This window comes from Carlito syrichta, unplaced genomic scaffold (assembly GCF_000164805.1).
Source record: "Carlito syrichta isolate Samal-C Ts95f unplaced genomic scaffold, Tarsius_syrichta-2.0.1 Scaffold315942, whole genome shotgun sequence".
Lineage (NCBI taxonomy): Eukaryota > Metazoa > Chordata > Mammalia > Primates > Tarsiidae > Carlito > Carlito syrichta.
The window spans coordinates 163,338-177,859 of record NW_007260038.1 but is presented as its reverse complement, the minus strand read 5'-3'; the positions used below and the strand labels follow the sequence as shown (position 1 = coordinate 177,859).

The following is a 14,522-nucleotide window of genomic DNA, read 5'->3' as shown; positions in this document are numbered from 1 at the left end:
AAAAAAAAAAAAAAAAAAGAAAGAACCAATAGTCTACTATAACTTCACAAATCAAATTACTAAATAGGGCCATTGTCTTACTAGACTCTGATGTCACCATGTTTCCTGACTTTGGCTCCCTTCCCTATCTTGGGGAGGTGAATCTCCTCTCTCTCTCTCTAATTTACTTTCCAAATAAACTATATTTTCTAATAAAAAAATCACTAAATAACCTGCCCTGAAATGTTGAGTGAGGAGGTCAATTTCTTGAGGTCTAATTCCCTATTTCACCCACATTCATCAAGCTTATTCCCAGGATAATTTAATATTAGATATGTGGTTTTTATCTGATTTTAAGACAAAATAGGAAAAAGGCATACAGATATATTTTTTTTCTTGACCAGTTAGACTTTTTTTCCCTAGGAAAAATAATTCTTTGAAATCTTACAACTTTTTTTTTTTGAGTTGGAGTCTTACTCCATCACCCAGACTGGAGTACAGTGGCACACTCACGGCCACCCCAGCGTCAACCTGCTGGGCTCTGGTGATCCTCCTGCCTCAGCCTTCCAAGTAGCTGGAACTACAGGTGGGCGCTACCATGCCTAGCTAATTTTTTATTTATTGTGGAGACAAGGTCTTGCCAAGCTGCCCGGGCTGGTCTCGAACCCGTGGGCTCAGGCAATCCACTCACCTTGGTCTCCCAAAGTGCTGGCATTAGAGGCTGAGTCACTGAGCCCGGCCTACAATGAATTTTAATATTTAAGATATTTAGGCTAGGCATGGGGATGCACACTTGTAGTCCCAACTACTCAGGAGGCTGAGGTGAGAGGATTACTTGAGCCCAGGAATTTGAGGCTGCAGTGAGCTGTGATTGTGTCACTGAACTCCAGTCTGGGCGACAGAGTGAGATTCTGTCTCAAAACACACACACACATACATTTTTTTTCTTTTTCATTAACTTAGATCTCCCTGAAGATTCAAAGCATATATATATATTCCTTTCAACTTAGGTCTTTGACTCAATAATAAAAATGGATGGCTTATATAATAGTGTAACAGTCACCAAAAAATATAATAAGAATAATTTTCTTTCATAAGAAAATTATTTTCATAAGAAAATTATAATGGCCTATATTCATATCTATGATTTTCTAAAATGCTTATTTTCTAAGATTAGCTAATCTACTTTAGATCAAAAAATTGCTTTAGAGAGACTAAAAATCCTTGTTCGGTTATACTCAATCCATGCCTAAAAAGACAATTATTATTTTCCAAATAAAACTTCAATTCCAAAGCACTCTACTTTTGAACTACATGATCTCAAATGTCCCCTGAGGCTCTAAAATTCTGTGATTCGGTAATATCACTCTCAATATAGTTCAGAAACAAGCTTCAAAGCTAATTTCTGTAGTTAATTATTTAATCAGATTACCTCTAGCCCAGGCTTTGAGAAATAGAAAAACTGAAGAGTGAACAGCAGTGGTGCAGACATTTGAAGCAAAAATGTCACTTGGACATTTATGCTCTAAAGCTCTCTACCCTTTCCTAAATCACTAGGCTTAATACTATCCTTACTCATTTTCATTACAGACATACAATGAAGTCTAGGAAGCTCGGGCCAAGGTAGAGAGGGTCTGACCCTCCAGTTAGCTCCTCCAAAAAGGGATAAGGTTAGACTTGGCTCTCAGGGTGTGGCTGGCATACAGCATTTAGGTTTCCCATACTCATAAAGGCAGATCATTCCCTCTGCTTTGTTTGTTTGTTGGAGTTGGAGTCTCACTCTGTCACCCAGACTTGAGTGCAGTGGCATGCTCCCGGCCACCACAGCCTCGACCTGCTGGACTCCCGCGATCCTTCTGCCTCAGCCTTTCAAGTAGCTGGAACTACAGGCACGCACTACCACGCCTAGCTAATTTTTTCATTTATCGTAGAGATGAGGTCTCGCCAAGTTGCCCAGGCAGGTCTCGAACCTGCAGGCTCAGGCAATCCATTCACCTCAGTCTCCCAAAGTGCGGGATTACAGGCTGAACCACCAAGCCCAGCTCATTCCCTCTGTTATATTCAATTTTGAAATGGTCTAGATAAAACAAAGATTGTGGGAAATTGAAAGTTCTTCCGAATTGGAAAATATTTTTAAAATAAATTCAAATTTTTGATTTTAAAATACAGTCATGTATCACTTAAGTATGGGGATATGTTCTAAGATATGTGTCATTAGGTGATTTCATTATTGTAGTTCATCATTGTACCTCATAGAGTGGTACTTACACAAACCTAGATGGCCTAGCCTACTATCCACCTAGGCTGGGTGGTAAACTTCTAGGCTGCAAACCTGTGCAGCATGCTACTATGCTGAATACTGTAGGTAGTTGTAACACAATGGTAAATATTTGTGTTCTAAACATCTCTAAATATATAAGAGGTACAGTAAAAAATATGGTATTACGTTCTTATGGGACCACTGCTGTATATGTGGTCTGCAGTTGATCAAAATGTTGTTATGCGGTGCGTGACTGTACAGGTTCTGCAGCGCGTTTAAGGCTTAAAATATCATATACATACATATATATATAATATATATATAAAACTGGAGTAAAAACTGATGTTTCTAAAGAGGTTAAGAGTTCTTAAAAGCATACATTTCTAAACATTTTAAAATCTGCCTAAGAAATTTAGACTAATGGATGATATTTTTCGTGAAAAAAGATTTGCTGAACCAAGCGAAGTTAAGCCTGTGTACTGTGGAATGTCTCAAGTCTTGAGATTTATTATCCTAGTAGCTCACAACTTAGTTAACAGATCTTTTTGTCTGAGGTTTATTGTTGGAAGTATCATCTTCCTCCCTAAAGGAGAGTACACTTAGTCGGGGAGGAAATTATCAGTACATTTGTTGTGGCTTTTGGTTGATCAACTTTGAATGTGTTTTCAAAACAGGAAATCCAGAGACTCTGCAAAGGATTCCTGCCTGTGTGTCAGTTTCCTAGGCTAGTTTTTAGCTTGGTGTATGTACTTGATATTAAAATTATATACATAATTTCAGAAGTTCTTATTAGATGTAATAACCCATGATTAGGGAAAATAAGATTGGCTACTAATAAACATGTTGGGAAAGATAAATGAAATAAGACAGCCAAAAAGAAAAGAAAAGTATAACAAAGGCATGATTTAGAAAGCAAAACATTCATTGCAGCTAGTCTCTCGAAGAGACAATAAAGGATAGAACCAATGTTTGTGGCCACCTAATAAGATGATAAAAATTTGTGAGTGCTCTTATGAATGCTTTCTGCTTTATATGTGGACTAATCTTTTTTTCTGGTAAATCTAATTCTTCAAAATTGGACCTGAACAAGCATGATCATAAAAATCTTAAATTGATATGCATACACACACACACACACACACCAGTTTATATGTATATAATAAACCATCACCTTGTACTGATGACATCTAGAATGTCAGAGCAAAAGGTAGTATAGCCTCAGGGTGGGTACAGTTCATTGATTCTTTACATCTACGAGTAGCAAAGGCTACTGCTGGGTCAACTGGCTTCTAAATTTGGAACACTGGTGTGACAAGATCTACAAGACTGGTGACAAAAACTTATACACCACTTGGAGCCATCCATGGTCAGGGACCCTCCTCATAATGACAGATGCAGACATGCATACCTCCTATGGTTCCAGTTATCCTTTCTTATATCATCTTAACAATTGCTATCAACAAAACAAAACAAATCAAAAAAGGATATAGCAGCCCTGGCTGTGGAAGACCTGTGGTTGCTTTTGACCTGGCATCTCTTAGTGCAAATACTCACTTAATAAATATTTAATAATAACCATCATGACTCACTGGGAGCTCAGCCTCTAGGGCTCAGGAGGTCTGTTGCTAATCCCAACCAGCATGATTTACGGGAAGTAAATCATCTATGACGTGCCCAAAGAGAATAAAAGCACACACAGGATGCTTCTACTTAGAGCTTTTTTGGTAGAGAAAGAAATAAACAAGTAAAAAGAAACAACATTTTTTTCTTGACTTAAACTCTATGCAACTTAAAGGAGGGGGAGTTCCTCCAACCCCCTACAAAGTCAAACCAAACCAAATTACCCAAGTTTAGCTGCGCAATCCGAGTGTAACCACATCAAGTGAGCTGCAAAACATCACTTAAACTGGAGCTCTGACTTATTGTTCTCTTACTGCCCTAGAGCAATTTTGTTTTGAAGAGCACAGAACACCCTGTTCTGAATGTGGCTGGCACATGAACTCAATGTGCTGACAGCAATTTGTACTCAGATTAAAATAGGGGGAAAAAAGGAAAGAGAGTGCAAAGCAGTAACAAAAACTGGAATGCAAGAACCCCAAAACTGTACAATTTGTATTTTAGGAAGCAAAACTGAGAAAGAGTCTCCATAACTTAAAAAAAAAAAAAGTGCTGTAAACGCTCCAGCCTAAAGACTCTGGTAAGTGTCTGCTTTTCCCTTTTCTAATTATAGTAGTTGGTGTCTGATAGCTTTGCACTCATTCTCAAAACAATTACTGGGTCATGGGGATCTGAATGGGAATGTTGTAATGGCATTACTACTAAACGAGACGAGACTGGCCATCTGGCCAGAGAAAGGAAACCAGGTTGTGACAGGTTACTCCCACTGAGCAGGGTTTTCTCTGTTGCCTAATTCATGCCAAATGAGCTGCTTTGCTTGTGTCTCCTGCCTAATAGAGCAAGGCATCTAAGAGAGAGTAGGATCTTCAGAACCCTCTGACAAGGCAAGCAGAAATGGATTTCTAAAAGCAGGCGAGGCATACTGACCACTGATTATAAGAGAAACAGTTCCCATGAGGCACAGTGGTCAAATTTTCCCCAAACTGTTTCCCTTCCTCCTCTGTACCATTTTGTACTATTTAGGATACATAAACATCACTGCAAGATTGCTTTTAGAGCTGAGAGACAGATGGTAACTGAGGGCAGGCATGGAACCCTGGCTACACAATGGTTTCTATTCCTTAGTCTAAACAAGAAGCATACACCAGCAACACATTTTCCAGCAACACAAACCCTTACCATTCTTCCTGCACCCCAGTACACAGCACTTGAGTTAGTCTTGGATGCCAGTTTCATTCTGCCACTTAACAGTTGTGGCTTTGGGCAAGGTAATTAAAAGGATCTCAAGCTCAGTTTCTTCATCTACAGAATAGGAAGAATCATACTAGCTAACTCACAATTGTTGAGAGGATTACATTAGGTACTGAATTCAAGCTCTTAGCCCGAATTTACCACGCATGTATTCATTCATAAGTCGAGGTGTATATCACATGAAAACACTGTGGTAAGTGTGGATGTCCAGAGATGAACTCAATGAATGCTAGCCATGATTATTTTATTGCAATTAGTGGCAAATTATACCAGACTACAAGTTTCAGAGTCCTCTGTAAGAAGACATTTAATGGCTTCACACAGAAAGCTGTCAAAATGTCAGTAAAACTCCTAGTATGCAAAGGTAAAGTCTTCTACTTCTTTTGTGCCTCACAGTGCCCAGCACACAGTTTTCAAGACCAGAAAATAAGCATTTATTTAATGACTAATCTGAAAAGAGGGCATTATGAACAGGGTGGTAATTTTCACTAATTTATAGGAATTTTCATTTTTGAATCTATTAGTACTCTTATTTTAATCATTACAAGAAGATATTCAAATTCTTTATTTATATGGAGCTTTTTTTGTCTTTTTTTTTTTTTGAGTCAGGATCTCACTCTGTTGCTCAGGATAAAGTACAGTGGCACAATCACCACAGCCTCAATCTCCTGGGCTCAGGTGATCCTCCTGCCCATCCTCCAGAGTAGCTGAGACTACAGGTGTGTGCTACCATGCCCGACTAATTTTTTGTAGAGATGAGGTCTCCCTATGTTGCCCAGGCTGGTCTTGAACTACTGGGCTCAAGCAATCCTTCTGCTTCAGTCTCCCAAAGTGCTGATATTACAGGCATAAGCCACTGTGCCTGAGGAGTTTTTTTGTTTTTTTAAATACAATTCTAAAATAAATGCTCAATAAATGCTCAATTTTTAAATACAATTCTAAAATAAATGCTCAATTCTAAAATAAATGCTGGATTTTAAAAAAATAACAAAAAGATTATTTTCTACTATGATTTTATTCTACCCCAAGTCTTGGAGATACCTTTTTAGAAGAAAGGAACTATGTAAATCCAAAATATTGTAAAGAATAAACACTGGCCATTTTAGACCAAGTGCCATACTACGTTATTTTGTGAAAACTTATAATAAAGTAGTTTCAAGACTCTTTCTTCTTGAACTGATTTGCTAGGATATTCACAAATACTTCAAAAGCATGTGAAAAACAAACACAATTTTTAAAACCTCACAGCTCTATCAGATCTCAACATGGGCATATATGGACTTTTCCCTTTATTTTCAATTTTTGGCATCTTTTTGTTCTTGGGTTTCATTTATAAAGAACATATTAGATAAATGTTGTTATTGTTCTGACCTTATGAGACCTTTTGCTTTTAATAGGTGACTTTGTCCCATCAATATTTTTTGTAATCACTGATATGCACGCTTGTGTTCTTGTTTTGGGTTTTCTATATAATGCTTTCTTATTATTTCTCTTTATCATTTTTGCAGAATTAATGAAATTTTCCTTGGTCCTCTATTTCCTCACTCCACATGGGGTGGTTTGGAAGTTCTACATGTTATTCTTAATAGTATTTTCCATTAAACTTTGAACAAACCATTTAAAGGTATATATGTTTTTATCAATGTTAAGAATTAGTGGCTGGGCTCTGTGGCTCAGCCTGTAATCCTGTGCTTTGGGAGGCGAGGTGAGCGGATAGCCTGAGCCCATGGGTTCGAGACCCACCTGGGAAACTTGGCGAGACCTCATCTCTACAATAAATCAAAAAATTAGCCGGGCGTGGTAGCGCGTGCCTGTAGTTCCAACTACTTGGAAGGTTGAGCGAAAGGCTCACCAGAGCCCAGCAGGTCGAGGTTGTGGTGGCCAGGAGCGGCCACTGCACTCCAGTCTGGGCAACAGAGTGAGACTCTAACTCAAAAAAAAAAAAAAAAAGAATTAGTCAGCAAGCATAATCTCCCCTGGAATAAGAAAATGATTTTAGACAATTTTGCCTCTTCACTTCGTTTCCTTACTACCCTCACTACATTTTGCTAAAATGACCCAGAATCTAAGTCCAGACTGGTGTGTGTGTGTGTGTGCATGCGCGCATGGTTATACTGGGGGTGCCAAAAATATATATATACATTTTAAGAGATGCTAAGAGATGTTCCCTATAAACAGAAGTATCTGGATACTGATCGTAAACACTTGAAGCATCTCCTATAATTGCAGAAGTCAAACATGACTTGCATTCATCTTATAGAGTATTACAACTTTAATAGTTTTTTCCTTTCTTAAAATGTGTATACACTTTTTTGGCACCCTCTGTGTGTATGTGTGTGTATTTTTTGACTCTGAGTCTCACTCTGTCACACAGGTTGGAGTGCAGTGGCACAATCACAACTACTGCAGCCTCAACTTGCTGATCCTTCCACCTCAGACTTCCAAGCAGCTGGGACTACAGGCATGCGCCACCACACCTGGCTAACTTTTTTATTTATTGTAGAGACGAGGTCTCTCCATGTTGTCCAGGCTGGTCTCGAGTTCCTAGACTCAGGCAATCCTCTTGCCCTGACCTCCCTAAGTGCTGGGATTACAAGTGTGAGCCACAATATCCTGGCCAGACTGTTATATTATTAACATTACTTTTTTTTCTTTTTTTTTTTTTTTTGAGTTGGAGTCTCACTCTGTTGCCCAGACTGGAGTGCAGTGGCTGCTCCCAGCCACCCTGCAGCCTCGACCTGCTGGGCTCCGGTGATCCTTCTGCCTCCACCTTCCAAGTAGCTGGAACTACAGGCACGCACTACCATGCCCAGCTAATTTTTGATTTATTGTAGAGATGAGGTCTCACCAAGTTGCCCAGGCGGGTCTTGAACCCGCAGGCTCAGGCAATCCACTCACCTCAGCCTCCCAAAGGCGCGGGATTACAGGCTGAGCCACCGAGCCCGGCTAACATTACTTTTAATGTTACTGCTCTACCACTTCAGGGATCTCTCAGGATAAATGTATCCAATATGGGAATTACTTTTTTGTTCACTACTATTTCATATGCCTTGGGTAGTTGCTTCTTGGCTTTATTTTTTTAATGTTTTAGTAATATTCCACAGTATTTTTTCCCAAAAGGATATGAGTCGGCATACACTAAAAAGTTAATTTTGTTTTCATACTTAAATGATAGTTTGGCAGAGTATAGAATTCTAGGTTCAAAATACTCGTAGCTATAGATAATGCTCAAAAGCACTGTCTTCAGTATTTAGTGCAAAGAATAAGATCCTTGGCTGGGTGTGGTAGCTCACGCCTGTAATTCCAGCACTTTGGGAGGTTGAGGTAGAAAGACTGCTTGAGCCCAGGAGTTTGAGACCAGCCTGGGCAACATAGGAAGATCTCATCACTACAAAAAAATCAACAAAATAAGTCAGGTGTGGTGGCGCATGCCTGTAGTCCCAGCTACCTGGGAAGCTGAGGTGGAAGGATCGCCTGAGCCCAAGAGTTCAAAGCTGCAGTAGTCATGATTGTGCCACTGCACTCCAACCTGGGTGACAGAGTGAGACCACAACTCAAAAAAAAAAAAAAAAGATTCTTAGTCCTTTGTACATAGCCTGTTCTTCCATGGAAGAGTTCAGAATTTTCTCTTTTTTTTTTTTTTGAGTTGGAATCTCACTCTGTTGCCCAGACTGGAGTGTAGTGGCACGCTCCTGGCCACCGCAGCCTCGACTCGCTGGGCTCTAGTGATCCTTCCACTTCAGCCTTCCAAGTAGCTGGAACTACAGGCACGGGTTACCACGCCCGGCTAATTTTTTGATTTATTGTAGAGATGAGGTCTTGCCAAGTAGTCTTGAACCCGCGGGCTCAGGCAGTCCACTTACCTCAGCCTCCCAAAGTGCCGGGATAACAGGTTGGGCCACTAGTATTGAGCCCAGCCTAGTATTAGTATTTTTTTTTTAAAGTTCTCTCCTATTTCGTCGGCTAGTCCACTTTAGTGCTTCTTTCATGGTATTTGCTGATGATTCTTTGTTATCTGGCTATATTATAAAAGAAGGATTCAGAATGAGCAAATGATTATAGTTCCCTAGCACCATTTTTCTAAGTGGTTGGATGGGCTTTCATGGTTAGCCTTTTCCCAAAAAGGTGGGCTGACTGTGAGGATCTATGGGTGAAGATTCCACAGATATTTATCAAGCACTGAGTATGAGCTGAGCATGATGCACACATGAAGGCTGGGACAATCCTGTGTATGTATGGAAGAGTTTGACTTCAGGAGCAGAATATTTCAGGATTATTTACTGTGAACAGCTGTCTTTCCACTTTTTCCCTTTCAAATCTGTTTCAAAAGCTCAAAGATGCATCACATTCTTATTTTCTAGTCCAAGTCCTAACACTTGGAGTTTTCTGAGGCAGATTCCTATTTTACTTTATAACCTGGTCTTACTGGTTTTAGCTTGGGAGCAAAAGTCACTGGCAGACTCAAGAGTAGGAGTTTACAGTTTTTCATTGCAAACGAGAATCACCTGGGGTTAAAAAAAAAAATGTGTGCCCAGAGTTCCATATTTTGAGGTCTGAGAGTCTTACTCATTTAACTGGTCTGAGCATCAGGATTTTTAAAAGCTCCCCAAGTAATTCTAAATTCAGCCAAAGATGAAAACAATTGCATTAGGAGGTTTACTGGCCCAGCTGTTCCATATTGTTTTATAACAACCCTGACAATTGCTGCATAGCCTGCTTTGGCTCCCTTGCACCAGCTGACTGTGAGCTTGGAGTTCTGCCTAGACTTGTTGAGAAGAACAGTATGTACCTTGCAGAGGTCTTCTTTACACCTACTCTGGGGTGGGTTTACTGAGTCTAGTTTCCATCAGTCCAATTTCATCTACTTTACGTATTCCAGAAATTCTTCACAATTTCTGATCCACTCCTTATATCTGTCCATTTCCCAGCACTATTATTGATTTCTTCTTTTTTTGAAAATCTCTCCCCTCCCCCATCTATCATTTTTGGAGAGGGAAAAGATTCCAACAACTCGAACCTGCAGATCACTCTGCTTGAAATTTCTACCTTTAAAAATACTGCTGGCTGTCTGCATTATTTGCACTCAAATGTGGCTGAAAGCACGGGAGACAAGAGAACAACATACAGCCAACATTTTGATGGGCCTCTTCCAACTACTAAAGTTGACAAATCAGAGACATGAGCGACTGGGAGTTAGGGTAAGAGGAAATGGTAGCTATTTAGAGCCTTATGTCGGATTGGATTTTCCAAGAAGGCAAAGCTTAAAAGTAGCAATGTAGCTGCAACTGGCAATTCAACTTGAAGTATGATGACTAAAGTATCAGTCATCATAATCATGTCAATTAGAGTACCTTAGAACACAGTGACTTTTTTTTTAATGGAAAAAGGAAAACACTGAATAAAAATTACAAGATGGTCATCTTAATTGACATGAGAAATACACACTGGAATAGAATCTAAAAATTGATTTGCAAGCATTAGGGTCCTCATATAAAGAGTAAACAACAAAAGTTCCTTGAGAAAGAATAAATCCTGTCAAACATAAGTTTTCTCTTCCATATAGAGAAATACCAATTATGAAAAGAAAGTAAAAGATCACAATTCAGTAAAAGCCTTTATTATTCAGTCTACAACATTATTCTTTTTTAAAAACCTAGAAAAATATTATTTATAAATATAAATGTATATTTATAAGATCACTATTAAGAAGATATGTAGCCAGGCTCAGTGGCTCAGCCTGTAATCCCGTGCCTTTGGGAGGTTGAGGTGAGTGGATTGCCTGAGCCTGTGGGTTCGAGACCCGCCTAGGCAACTTGGCGAGACCTCATCTCTACAATAAATAAAAAATTAGCTGGGCGTGGTAGTGCATGCCTGTAGTTCCAGTTATTTGGAAGGTGGAGGCGGAAGGATCACCGGAGCCCAGCAGGTTGAGGCTGCGGCAGCCGGGAGCGGCCATTGCATTCCAGTCTGGGTGACAAAGTGAGACTCCAACTCAAAAAAAAAAAAAAAGAAGATATGTAATTTGAAGAATGTTATTTGAGAAAAATTAGGTCAGCCATGGTAGAGCCAAGAGGATTTGCTGATGGATTAGAAGCGAAAGAAGACTGGGCGTGGTGGCTCATGCCTATAATCCCAGTGCTTTGGGAGGCCAAGGTGAGAGGATGGTCTAAGCCCATGGGTTCAAGACCAGACTGGGCAACTTGGCAAGACCTCATCTCTACAATAAAAATTTAAAAATTAGCCAGGCATGGTGGCGTGTGCCTACAGTTCCAGCTACTTGGAAGGCTGAGGTAGAAGGATTACCTGAGCCCAGCAGGTCGAGGCTGTAGTGGTATTGAGTCTGCCACTGCACTCCAGCCTGGGCGACAGAGTTAGAGACTCCAACTCGAAAAAAAAAAAAGAAAAAGATAAGAGAAAGAAAGAAGTCAAGAATTTCTTTCTTTTTTTTTTTTTGAGTTGAAGTCTCACTCTGTCACCCAGACTGGAGTGCAGTGGCCACTCCTGGCCACCGCAGCTTCAAACTGCTAGGCTCAGGTAATCCTACACCAAGCCTGGCTAAGAATTTCTTTCCTTAAATAAATTAAAAAGAGCCAGGCTCAGTGGCTCAGCCTGTAATCCCTCGCTTTGGGAGGCTGAGGTGAGTGGATTGCCTGAGCCCACGGGTTTGAGACCCACCTGGGCAACTTGGCGAGACCTCATCTCTATAATAAATCAAAAATTAGCCAGGCATGGTAGCACGCGCCTGTAGTTCCAGTTACTTGAAAGGCTGAGGCGGAAAGATCGCCGGAGCCCGTCAAGGCTGCAGTGGCCAGGAGTGGTCACTGCACTCCAGTCTGGGTGACAGAGTGAGACTCCAACCCAAAAAAATAATTAATTAATTAATTAATTAAAATAAAGCAAAACAAAGTATATAAACATAATATAGAGAAGAAAAAAAATTAAGTGTCTACCATGTGCTAGGTATCCTTCTTTATAAGTGTCACAACAACCTGTGAAGATAAAATATTATTATTCCCATTTTACAGAAAACTGGATACTCAAGGTAGTTCAATAGCTAGTCTAAAGTTACATAAATGTCAGATAGCAATTCAAAGATTCAAAACGCAGGGCCAGGCACCATGGCTCATGCCTATAATCCCAGCACTTTGGGAAGCTGAGGTAAGGCCAGAAGTTCAAGACCTCATCTCTACCAAAAAAAAAAAAATTAGTTGTTATGGTGGCACATGTCTGTAGTCCCAGCTACTTGAGAGGCTGAGTCAGGAGGAACACCTGAGCCTAGCAGGTCAAGGTGGCAGTGAGCCATGATGGTGCCACTGCACTTCCAGCCTAGGTAAGAGTGAGACCCCAACTCAAAAACAAAACACTCAGGCTCATCACTTTCAAAGTCTGTATGTCCCCTCCTCCACACTACTTCATTGTATCTTTACAAAGAGATGACAGAAAGTCAGTAACTCTGAAGTATCTATAAGGACATACTGTAATGGGCGATCAGTGTCGATTGTTTTCTGTCACTCTACAGCTGGCTTTAGTTGCAGTTATTACACTTGGTTTTGAGGCTAAGCATATTGGTGATGCTACAAAGAAAAGACAAACCCATAAAGTCTAAGAAGATTTCAAAAAGAACAAGGTGATCCTGGTTTTGGACAGGCACTGCCTTTGAGGCAATCTCTGTTCTCCTGCCCCAAATTGCTAACTCATTTAACTGAGGGAAAAGCAGGGCATGCTAACCTTGATAAATGAAAATATAATTCGGTATCTATAAAATTGATTCATTTCAGAAAACCAAAAAGGGCTTTTGGGGAAAAAAAAGTAAAAATAAGTCATTTACTCTAAAATTTCTTAGGCAAGTACATTCTAACAAGAGACAAAAGATTAGTTATTGCCCTTTCTTAATAGAAATAGAAAAACTAAAATTACATAAAGGATTATCAAATACATTTTAAAAACTCCATCCATAGGATGCTAGCCTTTATGAAAAAGAGAAGGGAATATAAAAAAAACTTTAAAAACGTGTATCTAGTCATTTCTGCAGAAGAGAACATCATAAAATATAGGAAGAAAAAAACCAGGAACTAATGAGACTGGACCAGCGTGAAAATGGGAAAATGGGAGCAGGTTAGTAGGCTAGCAGGGTTGAGGGGGAAATAACATGGCTGAGTATCTCTTGTTTGTATAGTTCAGAATCATGGTAATGTTCCACATACTCAAGAAAACAAATAATTAAAATCAAGCAGTGTATAAGGAGGATGCAAAATGGAATACAAACAGTAACAAGTGAACCAACTGTATTATAATTGAATACAATCACACTGACAGGGGTGTGGAAGAAGTTACCTGAGTTGGAAAACGATTTTGAATGTATGCCTCAAGGCTGATGATAAAAGGAACTACACACAAACATCTCCCACTTAGGAAGTCTGTTTTCCACAGGAGCTTGGGTTAGCAATCCTAAACCACTTTATGCATATACTAGGATTGAGTAAATTGGTAAACATATTGTGGCTAACAAGAGCCAGGTTTCTCACTGTTGGAGAAAGGAATTTCCAATGAGCAAAGGAAGAACAAACCTGTGGTGTGGGACTGGAATGGGACTGCCAGTAAGTATTCATGGTTTTTAAGTATAGATACAGACTGACACAGAAATGCATATAGATGTGTGTGCATGTATGTTTTTTCTTTTCTTTTTTTTTAATTTTAAAGATGTGGGGTACAAGTCAGGAGCACGTATGTTGAGATACATATATTTCCTAGCTCTGTCTGCTAGAAGGTCTAGAAACAATGACATTCCATAGCTGGAGCAGACCTACTACCCAGATCTTGGTTTCTAAATACCATTTTCCAATAGACAAAATCAGGGTTCCTTGGAGAAATGGTTGGTTCCACACCTGGGACAGAGACGTTTTAAGATATGCCTAGTGCACACGTTGTAGTAACAGAAAGTAAGGAAGGGCTCGACAGTGGGGGTATGTTGAAAGGACTTAATAGCAAACTAAAAAGAGTTTGCAAAAGTCAAATCTGGGACAATTTGAACAACAAAATAAACAATAGTAAGGAATAATAACTTATAGACTAAAATAAACATCTACAGGTCCATACAGATGTATATAAACAACTGAATAAATATACAGGAGAGCCGGTCTCGGTGGCTCAGCTTGTAATCCTGTGCCTTTGGGAGGCTGAGGTGAGTGGATTGCCTGAGCCCATGGATTCGAGATCCGCCTGGGCAACTTGGTGAGACCTCATCTCTACAATAAATCAAAATGAGCCAGATGTGGTAGCGCACGCCTATAATTCCGGCTACTTGGAAGGCTGAGGCGGAAGGATCTCCAGAGCCCCGCAGGTCGAGGCTGCAGTGGCTGGAAGCAGCCACTGCACTCCAGTCTGGGTGACAAGAGTGAGACTCCAACTCAAAAAA

General features: G+C 39.9%; 1 protein-coding gene across 1 annotated transcript in view; it reads right to left on the bottom strand.

Annotated features, from left to right (window-relative positions):
* FKBP5 (FK506 binding protein 5) overlaps positions 1-14,522 on the bottom strand; it is a 59,298-nt gene that overhangs the window by 10,696 nt on the left and 34,080 nt on the right. The window lies entirely within an intron of this gene.